The 21494-nt window shown below is 48.6% G+C and overlaps 1 pseudogene; it reads right to left on the bottom strand.

Moving 5' to 3' along the window:
* The window catches only part of LOC135384932 (uncharacterized), a 195626-nt pseudogene that overhangs the window by 7467 nt on the left and 166665 nt on the right, over nucleotides 1-21494 (bottom strand).

The raw sequence follows: 21494 nt of genomic DNA, 5'->3' as shown, positions 1-21494 counted from the left end.
CCTGGTCTTCGTTACACGTAATCGCAAACATAACTACGAGCCTGACCCTAAAAAGGAGCGGGGTGGGGGTGCTTGATGGCTAACAATAAATGACACTAGAAAGATCCTGGTGGTGGATTCAGGGGAGAGGGGGCGGTGTGGCGATCGCCACCAAAACATCAGTTTATACATTGAATTCCTCCTCTCCCCTCCCCCACTACGTGCTCCGACAAAGAAACCGCCCTCCCCCAAACCGAGGGTCTGAATCCGCCCCTGGCTGTAACTGGCGGCATCAGTAGGTGCTCAGCGAACCATATCATTGCAAGCGGTTGCATTCATGTCTTGTACCAGCCGTTCAATTTCCTCCCGCTACCATTTTCGTTGAATGAAGCAGCTGCGAGTGGACATCACTTTCAGCTCTGCAGTTTCCGCCTTATCGCTGTTTTAGGGTACAGTACACGTCATACAAGTACCCTACAGACCCGTTCCCACTTGCGGGAGAAGGAAAGCAGGGACGCGCCGCCTTACGGAAAAAGGTCGCGGAACGTGCTCCGCTTCCCCTTCCTCACCCGCGTTATCGTCATGGAGGAGGAGGAGGAGGAGTGTCGTTGGGAGGAACCCGAGAGGTCTGCCTGCCTGATTAGGCGGCATGTTTCTCGGGAAGGGAAAGGTGGTGGAGAGGAGGAGAGGAAAGGGTGAAGTGGAAGACCGAGCGGAATCCGCTCGGGGGGAGGATAGCTGCGTCCATGGGCCGACTTCAGGGGAACTGTGCCGGCATACGCCTATTACACATCTGAGGGAAACCCAGGAAAAACCCCAGACGGCACAGTCGGCCCGCGGATTCGAACCGCGGACCTCCCAGTCTCCAAGCGCACGCGTTACCGCTGCGCCAATCGTGAATGCGCAGTGCCGCCGCAGCACTGGGTCTGTGTCCTCATTTGCTGCCCGCTCCCGCGATCAGAGCGCGAATTTTGCAGAGCGCAACTAGCTCCGCGGGAGAGAGGCGTGCCCTTGCGGCGAGGTGAAGAACGCCCTTCCCGCCGCCCCGGGCGCCCGCGCGGCAGGTCTCCCGCAAGTGGGAACGAGGATTAATTTCGTTGCTCCCCGTGCATCTCCCGTGATCTAAAGGAAAATCTGAAAAATATGTCTCTATCCTGTATAGCCGGCCTTCTGATGTTCTCAGTTCAGTGCCATGCCTCATTCCAGATTCGCACCCAGAGACGGATGCTACGTAAACAAACTGTCAACAAAGGATGGCCAAAGGAAAAAGTCAAAGGTCGTCGGCTCGCGACCACGTGTCAAGTCGTTGAGTCTACTGTGTAGGCGTTTGCTTCTGTTTGCCTCAGATATTGCACCATTGTAGACGAGTGGGTTCATTCTGATTCCTGAGATTCCCATGTTGCGTTTCCCATTGTATCACAGGGTGTTCACAGGAATGCGTGCTACTTGCAATAGAGTCCATACCACTGCTTCTGAGGTCTACCTCATCGTCGTAATAAATGTTGCTGAGTTTGAGAATGTGGTGTCCGTCCTTGTTTGACCGTGTCTGTCGGTGCTCTTCACCATGAGAAGAACCTATCTATCGCACTGCACGGTTTTCGGTATGCTGTCTTCGGAAGCTATTGCCCTCTCCAGTGGATGCCTACTAACACAAGTGCGAAGTCTCACGGAGGGTGCCTTGAGAAACCAAGCTATCAAAGGAGCAAAAAGGAGGTCTTGTGCAGTTGGCCGAAGCACATCGGTGATCGCGGAGTTTGTGTGAGGAACGTGCACCGGGAGTGCGTATTGTAAAGATAACCTTGTACGAGCTTGAATATAATCTCGTGTATATCGTGTGCAATGGCTGCTGGAAAGTGGCTTTAGAAATGACGGATCTCGCGAGAAAGAAGAAAGACTGAAAATAAGAAGTTGTCAGCACTGGCTTGAGCAGTCCTTGCGGGTTGCAGTCCTTGCGGGTTACAGACCAAGCTTGCCAAACTGTAATGGTTCTTTATCTCGGCTGACTGGTGTGAGTATGTGAATATTCGATACCGCGGCGTGTACAACCAGAGGCGGATCTGGAATTTTTCTGAGAGGGGGGGGGGGTCCTGCCTTCGACAACATATATTACACTATCTAAGGTCAACAGAAACTTTATGTAATGACAGAAATTGAGGGGACGGGCCACGACCCCCGCTAGATCCGCCTTTTTTACAACACATATTAGTGTAGAATCCAGAAGTTCAACGCGACAAGACATGTCTCCATTTTCCTTCACGCACAAACTAAAGAACTCTCACTTACCTGGTATCCTGACCCCAGACATCGCCATCAACCCCATCACTATCATAGGGAACCAACAAAGAGAGTTGGTGAAGACGATCAGCGCCATTTGTCTTCCGACGAGGCTGTCCGCTTTGACAGACCTCGTCGCGTGACGCTTCACAGCAGTCTTCGACTTGCGGATACTGAAGTACATGTACGCGTACGCCGCCACAATGAGCGCAAAAGCCACAAAGTTCATGCAGAAGAAAATGGCCACCGAGTACTCCCACCCTGACGGCTTCTGATTTGTAATGTGCAAGGCCAGGCACACTCCAGAGCGCGCGTAGAACTCTCCTTGAAAGTAAGGCTGGATCACAAGCGGCAGCACGGCAATCACGATAGCGACGACCCACGCTAGCGCGATCAAGTTGTAAGTTCGTCGGAGGCTGAAGCGTGCCATCGCGAACGGGAACGATATGGATATTAGCCTATCGGCCGTAATTAACATCAAGGTGAAGATGGAACTCTCGCTGGACAAAGTTGACAGGAAACCGCAGAATTTGCAGAGCGCACTCGCTCGCCAGGCGTCGGAGTTCTGGATGTAGCGTCCACGGTAGTATATGTCTACGCTGGCAATTATGATGAGGTAGACACCCATGAGGAAGTCGGCACAACCGAGGGACAAGATAAGATTGGAGCTGACGGGGCTGGAGTTCTTGGTCTGGATGCGCCACGCGATGACGAAGAGGTTTCCTACGAGGGCGACCACTCCGAGAACCCAAAGGAAGGAACGTTGGACGGGACTGCTCATGAGGTCCTCACAAGAGGAAATTTCGTCCGCCGGTGGGAGGCAGTAGTCGAAGGAGACTTGTGGCGACGCAAGGCAGCAGAACTTGAAGGAGTCGCTGAGCCTGAAACGAGCAGATACTTATTAGTGTAGATTCGAACACATACGACGTAACTACAAAATAACGCCCAACCAATGCTTTTAGTTTGGTATGTTTCACTTTTAGAGTTTCCTGGTCGAGCCTTCCAGTCCTGCATAAAGTCCCATGGTCATGGTGGTTTTATAGGCACCATTATGCACATGGTTCGTGTCGTCCTTCGGGATTTCCATTGTTACAAGCGAAACTTGGTCTATACTCACAAGGATTTCAAAGAATCGAGACCATCGAACATTTCATTCGAGAACTGTTGAATGTCATTGCCTTGTATGTCCCTGGAAGTAGAAAATATCGGCCATTTCGAGCTTTTCTTGGTCACTCAATTGGAAAGGACTCACAAAGATGTGACGCTCCTCAGTCCTTGGAATGCTCCATCTTCTACGTATTGGAGCTTATTGTTCTTGAGGTTCCTGTAGTGGCACGCGCGACATTTATATTTATCGTTTAGCCTGAGCAAAATTCAAACGAAGCTTACAATGTGGTAACCTGCTGGAGTCCCACAAACGTATTCTTGTTGAGCCCAGTTAATGACATGCCGCTCAGATTCCTGTGTGAGATGGCGGTGAACAAGGGGAAGAAAGAACGAAGTAAACGGGAACCGTAACTTCACGCAACAAAAATCTACAGAATATACTCACAGAAATGTGACCTTGTTAAGCCCCACGAATGCTCCGGCTTTTATTTCGGATAAGATTGGATTGTTTTCCAGGTGTCTGCGCAATAAATGCAGTGTGCTTTTGGTTGTGCCGAGAAATTTTACGTCATAGAACGCGTTGAATGCAGCCAACTTACAGCAAACGGACGTTCTTAAGTCCAGCGAAGGCAGCCGTTTCAATTTGGACTATCCTGTTGTTCCTGAGATCTCTGAAATACAAGAAAGACGCTTAAAGTCTTGTTGGAGTTACTGTAAGACACGAAGGAGCACACGATGGTCTTACAGTAAGTACAGGTTCTTGAGTTCAATGAACTTGTTTGACGGTAGAACTGTCAATCCATTGTACTGTAAGATCCTAAAAATACAACAGACAACCTGGATGAACGATTGATTGATTTTTAAAAGAAAAAAAATGGAGATGTTAGTCTCGAGCCACTCGGGACTGGCTACTCCAGGACGCGTTATTAAGAAAAGAAAGGGAAACTGCACAAAACTCGACGCTTTGAAACGGAATGAAAACAGAATAAATGAGAACATCACCACCTAGCTTGGCACCAAAAACGAAATCTCAATGCCCAAAAACAAAGAGCGTCACAATATGTCAGAGAGATCCGTCGAGACGAGAAATTGCACAAGGGCGCGCATGGCAGGTATGAGCTGATTTGCTGGCCAGCACCCAAGAACCTTTTCGGTGGAGTATGGCCGATTATCCAGGCGGGACAGGGACGACACAAGGGTACAACGGTATGCACTGTACCTCGGGCAGTCTTGGTGTATATGATCCACGTCCTCAACTACATCACACAGACCGCAGTTGGGGGACGGGACCATGCCGAGCTTAAACAAAAGTCGTCCACTGTATGGCACGTTGAGGCGAAGCCTGTAGATGAGCGACGTGATGGGTCGAGGAAGCGCTGACGGCATATAAAAACGGAGATCTGGGTCCACCTTGCACAGGAACGACGTAGAAGGGACACTTCTGCGCCAGTGTTCACTGCACAGACGTCTCATAAGAGTACCAATTGCTTGCTTCGCGTCCGCTTGGGTGAAATACGTAGGGTGCGTCGGTACGCCACGTGCCACATGAGCCCGTCTCGCAAGTAGGTCGGCAGCCTTGTGGCGGCCCGTGTGTGATGACGAAGACGTGCCTCTGCTGCCACGCGCTACGGCTCTGGCACGACAGTTCCACCGGCGCGGCCATGGAGATAGGCCACCGTCATCGCCTCTCCGTGGCATACCATCATCGCCGGTCGGGGCTCATGTAGAGGAAGAGTATCGTCCTCTACATTTGGTGACCCGAACTATGAACACCATGTTCGGCGTAATTCGGCCCAATACCATCCGAAATTCCTGCAAGCCCACCTCTGAAGTCATCTCCGAAGGTGCGGTGCATCGTTCAACCGAGGAACCGCTAGGCGACGACGCCAATCCACCGCGGCTCTACTCATCGCAACGCCCGGCCGCGAAACACCGTGGTTGTACCCATCTACCCAGCTCACGTCGCAATGGTCCCACTCCACGTCACATCGCCACACGCTTCGTGATGGCACTCCTCGGGCTTCCACCAGCGGCACCTTCCCGAGCATCACGCTCCTGTACCGGTCGCGGTACGCCGCTGTCGACCGCCCCACCCGCATCTGCTACGCTTGCGGTCCAAGAACCCTGCCCGCCTCGCCTTCCCACCAGGCTTCCATACAAGACACTGGCAGCTCGTCCAGATGCGGTCAAGAGGCTCCGGGACCAACGTTCCACCGGGGACACTCACGGAGGCCACAGTGAGTTTTACTCCCGGTCTCCCCGTGCTTCACGATGGTCCTCCCCGCAGTCTCCTTGGCGACAACACTACGAGCCCAGCGCTCACGAACCGGTCGCGGTTCTGTCGCCCCTCTCTGAATTACTTCGGCATACCTGCCCTCACACCGCCCCTGGAACCCGCCCGGTCAGCGCTTGCCCGCACCAACCACTCTGCTGCTACTGCGATTTCTGAACAAGTCGTCCCTGTACTACGTGTCGCCCGTCTTCCTCCACTTCATGTATCAACGCGGACCCCAACCGCTAACTCTACACCGCTCCGCGTCTGAGGGGGGGAGTGATGTGGCGGCCCGTGTGTGATGACGAAGACGTGCCTCTGCTGCCACGCGCTACGGCTCTGGCACGACAGTTCTACCGGCACCGTCCTAGCGTGAGGCCACGACCATCTGCCCGCTGGGACATTCCATCATCGCCGGTCAGGACTCATGTAGAGGGACACCACCTCCTCTACAGCCTCATTCCCAGGGACGCCACAATGACCTGGGATCCACTGCAAGGTGATGTTATGTGTCTATGTGACAGCACACGAATACTCCCTAAGGACGTCACACACCAGTGAAGAGCTGGAGCCCATGGCCCCGAGCCCATGGTGCACTGCAGAGCTGGATGAACGAATTATCAAAGAAAACAACAGTTCCTGTGCCAGATTGGGTGCGGCCGTATCGTTTTCTCTTTCTCTTTTTTTTACATGGGACAGTATTTAGAACGCCCAGGCACTATAATGTAAATGAGTGGGGATCAATGATTTCCCAGAAATCGGCCCCTGGAGGGGTGTGGTGGAGTGCCGAGCTTTCAAGGGATTGAGGGGGGGGGGTATACGTTTATGAGAATATGTGTTGGTAGTCGAGCTGCACTGGGAAATCTCAGAAGCTCCGGGGAATGTTGAAAAAACAACAACAATAACAACAGGGATGGTGGACATCCCCTCTCCGGGGAATGGGGGTGGAGGGAAATCCGTAGCACGGATGAAGATAAGACGAGTGTCTTGGACAATGCCTTAAGAGGTATGTCTCGTAGGCAAACAGTAATCCGTTCTTCAAGTTTGCGGGCTTTTCAGTGCATGTAGTGACGATCAGTTCTTCGTTGGTGTAGTGAGCCCAAAGCGAAATACATCTTTGTGTCCAATTTATGTGTCTAATTAACAGCGAAAGGGTGTAGCTAGCTAATGAAAAAGCTCATCAGCGTGAAAAGTCTTGCCTATGGGACTTTTACTTGTCCGCTTGTTTCTCTAATAAAGACCGGAGGGTGGGCTAACGAGCAATACTCGACCACATTCACACCGCCTTTCAAAAATACTACTGCCCATCGCCCTACGTCGAAGAGCAGGCTGACCGTGTTGTCCCCTTTTGTGCATATATAGCTAAACACAAGCTGAGTCCGATGAGCGCATGGTGCTTCATCGACTAGAATGGTGGCTGGAACTGCATCGTGTATTTCCGAACGAGATGTCTGACTTTCGTGGGCACCGGAGCTCAATGGACTCCGTCCTTGACCTTGTCACCACTGTTGAACAAGCAAAGTTCTATAAGGAAATTGTAATGGCGTTTTTTTTGGACGTGAAGAGAGCGTCATGCTGTGGTGTTGCATGAAGTATTACAAACTAGTGTTCCCACTAAACTTTTCCGGTGGCTTGCTGACTTTCTACAGCAGAGATTTGTATCGGTGCCCACACATGGTGGAGCCACACCGGAAGTCGTGGTAACGCACGGGGTACCACAAAGTAGTGTGTTAAGCCCTATATTATTTACCGCGTCATGGTGGCTCTGAAGTCCTGCATAACCTCCAAGGTCAATATCTCGATATATGCTGATAAAGTTTGCATCTGGACAGTTGGAAAATCAAGACCTGCAATTAGGCGTCGTCTGCAAAGTTCACTGGACAGAATTATGCAGTTCTTCACCAAAGTTGGCATGGATATATCGGTAGACAAATCTGCAGCTCTCGCCTTCACAAGGAAGCATATGCACCGCTATCAGCTTTTTCTTGCTGGCTCGCCGACCAAGCAGGTGAAACATCACAGGTTTCTGGGTGTCGTCCTCGACTGCAACTTGTCCTGGAAAAAACACATCGATTATCTTGACGAGAAGGTTCAGTGTTGAAGGTTCGGTGAACCTCCGTCCTTCGTCATTTGCTGGCATCAAGTAGGTTATGGATGAGCAATCACTCGTGGCTGTTCATAAGGCTCCTGTTCGTGGTATACTTGTGTATAGCGTTCCTGTTCTTCACGGCATTTCTGACACAAGTTCAGCGGCTTCGGTGCCTCCTTGCACGCAGCCTGATGATCTGTCTTGGCGTCCTCAGAGCTGCAGAAACGCGGGGGTCATAGCAGAAGCTCATGACATACCAATTGAAGTCCTCAGGACGAGGGAGACTGTATACGTCACTATTTACAGCATTCTTGTCGTAAGGGCATTCTTGTCAGCGATGATACAACCAGGGTGTCGAACCGAAACGTTTTTCGTTCCGGTTTTCGTTCCGGTTACATCATAAACGATCCGGTAGCGGTTCTGCTCCGGAGCAAAAAAATAACGGTTCATACCGGTTTTTAACCGGTTCCGCTTCTGCTGGGAATATTCATCCCCTAAAAAAAAATCAATGTTACAAAATGTAAACCTGTTTATTCCGCATACACGGTATTTAATATCAATAGACAGCTGTGAAATTGGTAGCTCCTGGTTCTTGTAGGTTACTGTCTGTTCAAATGGGTTCAAAAAGCTTTCTCGTTTATTGAAGCGCATGCTACAAACGGACTTGTTTGTCGTGATGTCATACGTAAAGTACTTTCTTGCTGGGTTGGAGCGATTGCGTCCCATCCGAATGTCTGTTGCTACTGTCTAGCCAGCAAGCACCACCGCACGAGTACGACGCAAATCGAGGAACGCTTTCATTCACAAACGCGCTCGACGGCTCCGTTTTATTTTCTTCGTGTCCTGTCCACAAAAGAGCTGCACGGGCTTGCCCTCGCGTATACGTAAATGTATTCAACTTAGCTGCTCTCAAACAAGGGACGCTGATGTGATCTTCACAGCACTACATCTCCGGTGGCCGACCGGATGAACTACTATCCTCCTACGACGCACCCGCGTGTGTGGTATCTCATTTGCGTGTATCGTGTGTGTGCGCGAGTGTGTATGTCTAATCTTTTTTATCGTCATCCCACTCATATATTAACCCACATGCACTGAGGTATGGTACCGCAATTGTTGCGGTGAATCACCTCATCCCATCGTCATTCATGTAGTTGTTGTTGGTGTTGAGTCGGAATCATTTGAGTGTGTCTGTGTTCTACCGTTTCAGAACTTGTCACAACACACACCGCACACACCAAGATCATATAATGCGGCACGTGCACCGTTCACTGGAAAATCTTCAAGAACACAAAGTCGTACTTCGTTATCATACTGTCTGACGTACCTGAAGGTTCGTTGCAACAGGGTGTAATGTCATATGAAGGGAAAATAATGTATAATGTTGCATCAATTCACAGGCCCGGCGATAAAAGTGTTGCCCAATCACAAAATCATCGGTTTTTACGGCATACCTCACTTTTACTCGTGGAGCACTATAGAGAAGAGATGATGTCCATTTTCATGAGTCTTGATTATTGATGAACGTTCGGTATATAGGGATGGATGTGCTGGGGAGTTTCTCAAGCCGCAGCTTCGTTCAAGGACGATGACGTATAGCACTGCACAGGCCTAATTTTTTGGCCCGTGCACGGCCCAGGCCCGGCTGCTACGGCCCACCCGGCCAGGGCCCTACGTCTGCCATAGATTTCCAGCCCGGGCCCAGCCCAGGCCCGACTCCGCCGGCCCGGGCCCAGCCCGTACCAGATTTTTTCCATGCTCAGGCCCGGTCCCAGCCCGCCTCTGCTCTATGTGCTCTCGAGGCCCGGAGGCGTATTTAGATTTACTAAAGAGCACAGCGCAGCGAGGGAAAGCGACGCAGCTAATTGGTAGAGAGTGAGGAGGTACACTCGAACGGAGCGGCTGTGTTTCTCTGCCTGCAAGCCGCTCTGCGCTTGGTGCTTGCTTGCTTGGGTGGTGACCGCCTTGATCAGCGTCTCACTCTGTTTCACAGAGAGAGCGGTGTCGTGTTCAGACATAGTACGCGGCTGCTCCTTTCTGGCCTTTTGTGAAGCGAAGATACGCTCCTTCTGTTTGCCCAAATCGCCCAACTCCTTTCGTCTTGTCGGCAAACAATCTAATCGCGCCCCGCCACACCAATCGTCCCCAAATGTGTGTGAGAGTGCACGTGTGAAACCAGACTCATTACGCGAAATAAGCATGATCACATATGAAAAAGTGATAGTTCTGAGAATACCATGATATCCCATACCCAATGTGCGAGGGACGTTAATTACGGGGTGCCGTGTGATGAGCTTTCATCGCACGTTAGAGAAACTCTCAGGTAGGCAAAAGCAACCCACGGACCGACCGCTGTGGCCGTCGCTCATGATCTCTGTTGTCTCGCAACGTAAGCCCCCAATTATTCAATATCCCATACCCAATGAAAAAAAAAAAGTGACATGAAAATTTAGCTCTCCAGTCTCGTGTAATATGTTCGCTACTTGCCCGACCATGGCCGGCGTTGTCAAGCACGGGCCCGGTGGCTGAAGCCCGAGCCCGTCCCAGGCCCGCATAAAAAACGCAAATCCCGGCCCGGCCGCGGCCGGGCCGAGCTCGCGCTTTCGGGTAAGCCCGGGCCCGTGCTAAGTGCTTTAGTATGCCTCTAGAGTGCTACAGTGCTACAGCCTTTAGTGCTGTGCTCTACAATGACGATAGGACTCGTGTAGAGGAACACAATCTTCCCCTACATTAGGTGACACGGACAACAAACAGCAGAGTCCAGTTGACAATTCGACCCATCATCGTCCCAGATTTCATAACGGCTTCAAGATTATCTGCCGACTGCTCGTTCCTCCCAGGACTCACTATGCAGCGACGCTCTTCGCCCATTCAAAGACTAGGCATTCAAAGGCGCCCTTCCCGCCTCGTACACCAGCACGCCATGGTCACCTTCACCTTCAAAGCATCAGAACCTGCTGACTCATTCGGTGTGATGCCACTGCACCCATATATATTTTGAAGGATGACATCATGTCCAGCCAGCAGCACACGGTGATGCACGCTTCTTGCTGTTTGAAGAAGCCCATTGCGGTGCTCAACCACATCAAGGTGCTGCACCGACTGGTTTACGACTGAAGTATTGATCGATGATTTTTTTTCCGGGAACCAGGAATGCGCAGGTGTACCGAGTCAGTTTTTCCAAAAAGGTATCCGTGATACCATTTAGAGAGAACCGACCCGGATGTGGTACATCGCAACCGCGCAAGAAGTTAGGCCATAGTGACGTGTGGGTAAGGGCTCAGCGCAGGTGGTGCTCACCATTGCGACACACATGAACAGATAACTAGTATTTCATATTTCGTGAATGATTGAGTGCGTTTGTAAAGCTATTCCTCACTGTTATCCTAATGCTTTTCTAGACATCTGTAGCATGTCATAGACATCGCACATAGGCACTGCGTTTACTGGCATGCAAACGCAATATTTAATGTGCTTGGAGTTACTACTACCTTCCCTTCACGAGGTCAAAGAGAAATCATTCACATAGTAGATGCATTTGCAGTTGTGTCGGCAAGCGGGCTTCTTCCTTGAACACCAGTGTAATGCAGACAAAGCACGCTTCACAGGAGAAGGTAACGCACTGGTTTTCGGCAACAATACATTCAAGAGGCTAATGACTATTTGGCCGCAGTTGTCAATACTCACAGCTCGCCCAAGTGCTTGAACGGTGAGAAGTTGGACCTGAGTATATCCAATCGGTTGAAGCTGAAATTCCTGGAAAGAGTAACAGGGCCGTCAGATACTGCACCACGGTGGGTATAAATTACATTGACACTCACAACTTCCTGACATCAGGTGATAGGTCCTCGGGAAGGTCCACCAAATTCTTCTCGACACACTTTATGAATTGCCCCCTACACTCGCACGATGCTGGACATTTTAGGTCTGAATTGGAAGACATCGCTCTGTCACGTTATTGCTCAGCAATAGTACATTTTCCACGATTCCCCAATACATACTTCCACGGCTTTTCGTCGATACGTACCACACAAGCGTTCGTCGTCGCCATATTTGCACTGTCTTATGCCGTCACACAGCTGATGCAAGGCTACGCAGGAACTCTGGTTGTAGCACTTGTATCGACCAGGACAGACGTATTTATCTGTTGGAACAAGGGGAGAGAGACCGGCACATGATTGTCGACTATATTTATTCTATTAAAATTCATAGCAGCAAGGAACAATTAGAAGAAGACAAAACTTTGAAGAAGGTCGCCACTCACTGCATTCGATCTCGTCTTCACCCCCAATGCAATCCCATCTTCCGTCGCAAAGAAAGTGCGATGGAATGCAATAGGACTTCGTGCACTTGATGTGGTCTTCCGGACATACAACATCTTCTGTAATAGGATGATTAAAAAAAACTATTTGTATTGTTATTTTTTTCTAGTAACTCCTGGAGTGTGTCCGCGAGACTGCGTTAGCTGAACCACGAGAGATATGAGTGCTGCAAAAGTCAACGAACCACAGCCACGCAGGTGCGACACGTCTCTGCATCCAGCTTGATAGCCGAACTGATCGAACCCGTACAGGCATTGGTGGTGATGTTCACGAAGTGACCCGTTCGGCAGCGGAGATAGTTCTGAGACGAGTCACATTGCTCCGTTGTGGACACTATCGTAAAAACAGACAATGAGACTATATTTAAGAATTAACATTGCCTTACTGGTAACCGTTCGTATAATAGACTTAGAAGATTAGTCCCTACAAAAGCTCAGATGGCGCGTGTAAATATAGGGAATGAATATTTCCGCACGTCGGCATAAGCACCCTTGTGCGTGCTCTACTCAAGAAGTAAATGACGTCATTGGGGGTGAAATTAAGACCCTATCCTTTGGAAGTAGTAAAAATGACATTGCGAGTACGAGCAAATGGGAGTACGTACACTATTCTAACAAGGAATTATCGTCCGATAGTTAAAGAAACAATTTTCATACTTAGCGTACCTGACTAAACCTTTGTATTTTGGTTCACGAATCGAGCACCAGCAAGCTGCCATTTGCCTTTGCTTGCGTTTGTGTGACATCCGATCAAATGAAAAACTTATCCAATGCCAATTAATCAGTTACCGGTGTGTCACATACGATATTTTATTTCCTACAGGGCATGACAAAAGGACGCTCATAGTGAAGCGTTGATGTAACTATGCTTGCTTCCTATGCCCTTGCGGTCGGACAGCATAGGTTTTAGTTGAAGCTCCAAGGAGGGCTATCCTGAACTGCGTATACCCTATTAGCTGCTTGCTGCTACGTACCTTGCTTGAAGCATTCAAGGGGTCCAATGGTGTGGTACCCAGCCTGGCCAGTATTATATGTGTTCCCAAATTTCAGCTGCACATAATGATAACAAAACACATGTTGCCTCATAAGGTGAATACGTGCCAGGTCTCATCACTGTATATTTGCTATCGGTTTGTTAGAATTACAATTCGAGTTATAGGAGCAAAGACGACACAATATTTTTTGCATTTATACGTAAGGCGCTAAGGGATTCAACCCCTCCTGGGGCCCTATTCTCGTCAGAGTAATCGACCTCGATTACTTTTTGTCGTTGGTCGTGACGTGAAGAAGGCGTGAAGAACAGAAACAGTCACGCTCCCTCAACCAATAGTCAAGCTCTTGATCCTGCCAGTCTGATTGCCCTTTTTTTCTTTATCACATCCCCATCACCATCACCTGCAATCTTAGTGCTTTATCGGTTTATCGGTGTGTCCACATCACGAGACCGCCCTTGCGTATTCTGGCCGGAAGCCGAAGGCTGTATCGTGAAAAAGAAATTTGTGTCGCCGTGAGGAAAAGTGTTCATCAGTATTTGCTCTGCATAGCAAATTCTCAAGTCTGCAGGTGATAACAAAAATCAATTATAAGTGTGTGGGCGCGGTTCCTTTTCGCAGTAGCGGATGCAGACAGTGGGTGACCATCGCACTGTTCATGCGCTAGAAACACCGGCTAGGGATAAATATCCCTAAAGATACGGGAAGAACCTATGGATGGAGCGTGTTCTGATAGCTCTGCCCAACAGTTCGTGACGTAATGTAATCGAGGTCGATTACTTTTTGAAGTGAATAGGGCACCTCGAGGAAACAGGAGGAACCTCTGAGCCCGCTCACCTCCCAGAAACGTCACTGTTGCATCTCCCCAAACTGCAGGTTTAAAGTAGTGGAAACGGGAAAATGAAATCACACAATTCATTCCTTTTGTCTACAGGGTATTCTGGTTTACGCTGTCGTTTCTGAATTATGTGCGAGCGCTCATAGTCCTCCACGCTGTTGGACTCGGCAAGGCAAGCAAACTTGCACTTCTCTTTGCAAGTGTCCCACATGAATGAGCGCGGAAAAATTTGTCACCTTCGGCAGTAATGAGGTCTGTCGTTTAAACAGTTCCTCTGTAGAGTGTGCTAGCACAGTGAATAGCGACAGAAGGATTGTAAGGCACGTGCACACACAGAGTAGCTATAGACGTGCTCAGCTTAAGAAGGAAAATAAATCTAGTGCGTCAATAGACGATTTCAGAAATTGCATGGGTGGCCCACCAGAGAGCGCCGTGTTGCGAAAGTCCCGCTGCATCTTGGGATTTAGTTTTCATGAGTCAGAGAGAAGAAGAAGAGCGCAAACAGTTTCGGTTTTCTTTCTCCTTCACCTCCCGCAACCTCGAGCAACAGGCAGCGAGCACGAATGTAAACCATTTCCCACGACGCATTGCGCGATGCACGTGACTTGGGCGACGGAGGGCCCCCGTGCGGAGCACAAGGGCAATATCTGAAATCGCCCATTACATACGCTGTTGGAGATAAAGAGACGCAATAGCGGGCCAGGAGAAATACTGCAGCGACACCATGCGTCATCAGTAGGAGAAGCGTACTTTCTGCCGTAGCGTAGTGTCATGCGGCCAGTCTTAACAGCCAATACGGAAGAAGAATGAGTATGATGAATTACATTATCTGGCGCAGGAGGGAGCGTGACCTCTCCCTGTCCAGCCATCCTATCTCCGGCGCAGTAATATTTCGAGAGCTGACGGACTAGATTTCTTTTCCTTCTTAGTTGAACACGACTATAGGGAAATCAGGAAATAAGGATGGCCATGGCGTCTCTAGGTGATTGTTATCATTAAGTGGTATTATATAGTACAACCGCCACGTCTTCAGTGGTACACATTTTTATCATATAATTGCCGATTGAGTGTGCATCTCCAGTTCGTGTTAATTAACATTAGAAGGATGTACCATGCCCGATGAACAAAGTAGAATACAAGCAATCCTGTGCATCGATGTAAGAGGTGACATTTCCTCGAGCTTGAGGAGCAGAACACCGAGACACACGTCCGGTGGACGTCCTGTCCACCAGTGTGCCTCCGCGTTCTACTCTTCAAGCTCAAGGAAATGTCACCTTCTACTGTACCGTACATACCGTTCTTATAGGTAATGTCTCTTTATCGTTGATATAGCCTGAATCCTCCAGCCAGTGGAACTCAGTCGTAGAGTCACAGTTGCATCTCAGGTCGCTGGCAACGCAGTCTGGATAGCAGCCGCAGGTGAGGTTTTTTTCTTTAGCTCCTCCCCAATAAAACTGAGGCACTCCGTCATGGCTAGTCCACCAGGACAAGGGCTGCTCACCCGTGTAACCGAACCCTGCACCTATGCCACTGCATTCCCACTGCGGCGTAAAGAGATCGGTACATGTAGCATGAGGTATACCTTGCAAAGAAACGATGAAATGTATTTCCTACCTTCACATATTGCCGACACAGCTGCGAAACATTGATGAGCGCCCTCATCTGCGCCCAACCGACGTCGTACGTGATGTTCCGCGTGTAGCTACCGGGTCCCTCGACCCCCGAGCGGACGTATATCCTCTGTTCTGAGTCATGATGCACGACGGTGCGGACGTCATCTATTGTGCTGCCCATGATGCAATGTACCTCGAAGGGAAGGATAGGCCCCTCAGCCCCGTCTGCGTCTATCAGGTAGTGGCCACTATGACGAATGCCATCCTGAAGGTATAGGTCCTCGCATGTCTTCCTGGCTGCAAGAAGGATGAAGGTACTACATATTCGTCCGTGACATGATAGAACATGCAAAGAACCAACTAACGTTTGTTATCGCATTTCCTTTTCTCTTCTTGGAGTCCTTGGCGATCTTCCTCTTTGTGGAGATCTGGGGTTGCAAAGGGTTTCAGAACACGACCTTTCGAAGGCCACAAAAGTCGAATATTACTTACGGCACCCTTCCAGTTCGTCCTCGTGATATTCGCCAGGGCAATCCCGATGTCCATCACAAACGGCACTCATTGGAATGCATGTGCCGTCAGAGCATTGGAGAGTGACATTCCGGTTGCACTGCCCTAAAGATAAGTACTTTAGCTGAGCATGAAAGCGAAGATTCCGTAACACTGTTTTGCGTAGTGATCTTTTTAATAGCGGGTGCTTCGTAAATTGATAGAACATTTTGGTGTCGCAGACACATGAGACCGTGCGAAACATGGTGTGCCAAGAAGTATCACAAAATACGTGACCCTCCAATGTCAGTTCGGAGATTCCTTCGGTCGATTCTTCCCAGGGAACCGACCTAATTACAGCCTCGTGTCTTTTAATTGCGGGCCCTCGCAGTGCTTGCACGCCCTTCTATAAATAGTGGGCTTCGCACTTCTAGAGAACAGAACCAAAGTTTCATATTTGTATGCAGTGCTCTCCTACTCACCCAGACACTCCTTCTCATCCGAGTGATCGTGACAGTCAGGAAGAAGGTCACACCTTTGTGCCATCGAAATGCACTGTCCATTCGAACACCGAAATTCTGTTCTCTTGCACTCGATATAATCTGCAATGTTGAATAGAAAACTTACTCAAGGGTAAAACCACGTCTTAGACAATGAAAAAAAAAGGGGGATATGTTTAATAGAGTGAAAGAAAAAAGAAAAAGAAGAGAAGGAAATGTCAGCCAGGCCAGGCAATGAAAAGGGCTCAGTACTTGCTGCGTTTATTACTTATGTTCATCAATGGTGTTTACCGCATTCTTTTTCGTCTGACCCGTCGCCGCAGTCATCCTTGAAATCGCAGAATGCGCCAATGGACACACACTTCCCACTGTTACAGCGAAAGCTGCCATCTGGACACGTAGTCCCTGGCAAGAATGAATAGTAAAAGGATGTATTATGCGTGGCGAGTTTGATGGGCGTTTCCAGAGGGGATTTCTTACCGCATTCTTTTTCGTCGGATCCGTCCCTACAGTCGACTATTTGGTCGCACACGTTGACCACAGAGATCACCTCAAGATTGTGACATACGAAGTATTTCTCGAGTGCCACTTTGAGTTCGGAGCTAGGGGGTTTGATGCCTTTATACAGGGGTGGCGGACTAGGAGCATTGTCTGCAAAGGATCGACGTTTCTTTTTAAAGTAATCAAAAGCGCTGTCACAAGTATCACTGCTCATGAAATACTCTAGAAAGAAATTTGCTAGATCATGGACCGCACTGACATTATAACTGACAATATGTTTGCGAGCTTATGTGACCTTGACTAAGGTAGAAAAACGAGGTAGTTGCTAAATCATAACTAAGAATAACGCGTCACAGGGACGGGGACAAAGAACCGCACAGGACAGCAGCGTCCTGTCAACCTGTGCGGTTCTTTGTCCCTGTCTCTGTGTTGCGTTATTCTTAATTATGCGACTTGTACGTAGTCTGTCGAGAGGGGATATGAGCACGTGACGTTTATGATGAGTACGACGCGTTTTCGTTACTGGTCACCTGAGCAATAATCGAAGAGAAAATTATCGAGTGCATTAACAGCTAGTACTTATAGGAATCACTGCAAAACAGTTGAAGACGCACGTAGTTTGTATTTGTACCGGCTTTGTGACTTCGCATCTTGCATAAGTAGCTGCTGATTGGTCTGATGGGGCGCGAGTCCAAGGACCCGGTGCCACGAATATGAGTTGCAAGCGGTTGCATGCCCAGGGAGCAGGGGATGTCGTGCCAATGGGATGTTGAATGACCACTGTCGACGCGCAGCATTGTGCAATCCTCGTACGCCACCAGGTCAGGCTGTGAAGGCAGGCCGTGCCCCGCGTACGCCCTGAAGTGCCACAGAAGATAAGATACTTGTTCATCGGCTCAATATCTACTCGGACAAATTCGCATAGCCAGCTCAGCATCACCAGCATCCAAATATATCTATGAAATATTTCATGTTGATTTCTAAGTTCGGGACAACTGGCCGTTGCAACTAACCAGGTGAAATGGTGTGCTATGATGGTAAAGAAAGATACAAATAATTGCTACATAGCCTCTCTTATGCCTTTGTGCAGCGACCGATGGCCACCCAACATTACACCAGGCCAAGGGGAAAAAGAAAGAAGCATCTTATCGATACTTTTCGTGATTTTTATGTATCTACACCCACGTGCTCATGCTGACAGATGTAAATACTCGACATACGTGCTTAAGTTTTATGATCTATTGCATATGATATTACCGCTATTAACACAATTAGTTAGCATGTCCCCCTCCCTGACATAAATGAAAATGGGAAGCTGAATTGCAACTGTCACGGACGTGAAGCTCCCTGAGCAAAGACAGCAGTTTCGTTTATGTTCTAAGACTGCACGTGCCATACTGTTCCAGTACCGCTGATATTCTAATACCGTGATTTAGCTTCAGTTGAGGCGTGTTTCTGCATCATAGTTGAGATACCTAGAAATAACCCTACAGACGCACACATAGTGCTAGAGAGTACACTTACCGCCGTATTCTTACTCAGCCCTGAGGGAACCCTGCGCTTCGAGGGACCCTTTCAGTAGCTTTGGCAATGCTTTGGGCACACGCAGCGAGCGCGTGCCAATGCATTGCCAAAACTACTGAAAGGGTCACTTGAAGCGCAGGAATCCCCTTTGGGCACAGTGAGAATGCGGCGGTTAAGGCTCCTCTGTGTGGCGCTTTTCGATGACCCCAGGAGGACTGATTGAGTTCCTCGTCTTCACTCCAGCTATTCACCTCTACACTAACCTCACTGACCGCTCGACCATGGCTAGCGCAGTCCCACTGTAGTGACGTTCACGTTTCATCCCGAACATGAACAACATGGCGTGGTTTAACAGCACCACACTATTCATTCTGTCCGCTTCACAAGGTTATGGCTGTTGATGGCGGACGAGCAGTGTTTACTGAGCCATGTATTGAGTACGTACCTCACATACCAATCTGAATAACTCATTGGATTGCCGTCACTCCAACGATAAGACCCTTCGCCAGCCGCATCAGTTAGACCTGTCGAAAAGGATTAATTATGGGCTACCCTTAATTCTCCATAGCCCTTAATTCTCTTAATTAAGTATGAGTAAAGCTCACCTATGTACAGGGATTCTTTGTGTGCTTTCCATATGTCCGTTAAGAAATAGTGTATTATGGCCATTTCCTTCTCGTCTAGGATGCTGACCAAGTGTCCAGAGCGACCTTTTCCCAGAGTCCTGCACCTATCCTCAGCCTTGTACCATTGAAGTGGATCCTGTTCATCGTACATATTGTAGCAGTGATCGTTGTAGAACTTCCAGTTTGTGGGACACTCCTGTGGGTCTGTGAGAAAAATTGAAAGTAGTACTAGCACCTGTTGCTGCTACAGACGAGTACCATACAGCGTGTCCCACGTCGTAAGCTGAACTAAAAAAAATAAAACATAAAAAATCTGGTAGGTAGGGTGCAAATGAAACCTGCCGCATACAGTATGGCTAGCCCCGTCTGTGTGCAAGTCAGGGTACTTTTGTGAGAATATGAAGAACACCAGGAAAGCTTCGAAATCGCCAGGACAACACACTCCTGTACTACAGATGGTAAGACGTGTGTACAACAATGTCTTCAGGTTGCTTTTGCTAACTTCGTATATTAACTAGTTAACCTAGACGGTATAGCGGACAAGGTAATTTCGTAGACGACCTTTTGCGGTGCTTTAATTCAGTTGTTAACTGAATTTATAACCTTGAATGTAACAGTAATGTGGAAGTGAACTGGTGTGTCCTTAGCGTCGGCAACATATCCCTGAGTTTGGGGAAAAGAGAATTGGACACAACAGAGAAACGAACAACACAAGACAAGACTCACACGAGCAACGAAACTTTAATACAGAAGAAAAAGCAAAGAGGCAAAGAAAGGAGGGGAAAGAAGACGTCGATTTTCCCCTCATTGTCTCTGAATTTTATCGTTACACCTAATGTATTAAAGCATTGCTCGCTTGAGTCTTCTCTTGTGCTGTTCGTTTCTGTGTTCTGTCCATTTGTCTTGTCCCCAACCTCAGGCATATGTTGCCAACGTCAAGGATTTATAATGTTATGAATGAATGAGTTTAATGTGCCCAAGAACGGCCGCAGGAGTCAAGTTTATTCGGCTTGGCACGTGACAAAGCTTACGTAAATTTCCAAAAGGTGACTAGACCTACTATCGAAGTTAAGTTCGTTGAGCCCTGAAGGTAGCTGGAAACTGAGTGCTTGGTAGGAGAGAGCGAAGCCTCGACCCGACCCTTTGTAGTCACTCGAGAAGACGATCGACAGCGTGTTCCAACTGGAAACAATGTGCCGTGGTGGAATGGAATTGTTGCAATACCTTCCTGGGGGTACAAACAAGAATATTTACAAAATGAATAGAGAAATACAGACAAAATTTCTAAGGTAACGGATACTCGCCGATTAAATTATCTTTTTCGTGATCCTTCCCGTCGAAGAACTCAACGTAGTCTGTTGTGCAACGTTCGGCGCTGGGAATGTCAAAGTCATGCAATGTGACATTGATGTAGTGCGACGGTGGTGCCGAGATGAGCCAACTACACCGATGACTACCCATGTACGGCTTTGGGTAGCCGATAGAGACGATGTGGCCACACTGAGCGTCGCAGACGTGTGTGGACTCGCAGTAATAGTCTCCCATGCCACAACCTGGGCAATCTTTGGAACGACAGACATAAATGTAAAAAAAAAAGTTAATTCTGCTTGTTCCAACTACTGCATCCTACTGTATCAAGACAAAGAAGATTAGCTGGCACTTGAAACGAGTTTTGCTCTGGTCGCCGCAGCATTTTCCATGAACTGTTTCCAGTCCAAGAAGCAGAGGGACAACACAAAAGAGGCCGCGGACCGTAATATCAGTTCACATGTGAACAAGACCGATTGATACATGTCATTAGGGTTTTCCTTCTTCTTCTTTTTTTTTGTGATAGGGAAAGTAAGGCAACAGTGCGCAAATGGTAATAATTCGTGGCTTTACGTCGCGAGACAGTTTTGAGTGGCAAAGCAAACCACAGTGTCCCTTGAGGGGGCAATAAAGTACAAAGATTCCTCAACGCTTTCCCACTCCCTCGCGACGGTGCGAGGAGGCCTCGGATTAGAATCAACGATTTCCCGCAATGATTGGGCAAATCGTTTGAGGAGACCAATGACAGAGCGTTGCGCATTCTCGCCCTTTTTGAGAAGGACAGGAAGAGGGAAAGCGTAAATTGCGTTTCTTTGGTTCCTAAATCACGAATGACGCAGTGGAAGAATGTTCCTTTTGTGTTGTGTCGAGGTATAACGGCATCTTTAGACAAATGTTTACACTTTAGTGCCCCTTTAACTGCATCGAAACATTTCTTTGTAATAGGGACCGTAAAAAGAACTCCTATATGTTGTTATACGGAACAAATGCCAAATTATTCCTACGCTAAAATTCATGAGGGCCATCAGAAGGGTCGGGGATATAACACTGTGCTAAGTGCT

This window comes from Ornithodoros turicata, chromosome 2 (genome assembly GCF_037126465.1).
Source record: "Ornithodoros turicata isolate Travis chromosome 2, ASM3712646v1, whole genome shotgun sequence".
Lineage (NCBI taxonomy): Eukaryota > Metazoa > Arthropoda > Arachnida > Ixodida > Argasidae > Ornithodoros > Ornithodoros turicata.
Note: the sequence above shows the minus strand (reverse complement) of the source record. Positions and strands in the feature narration are given on the sequence as shown.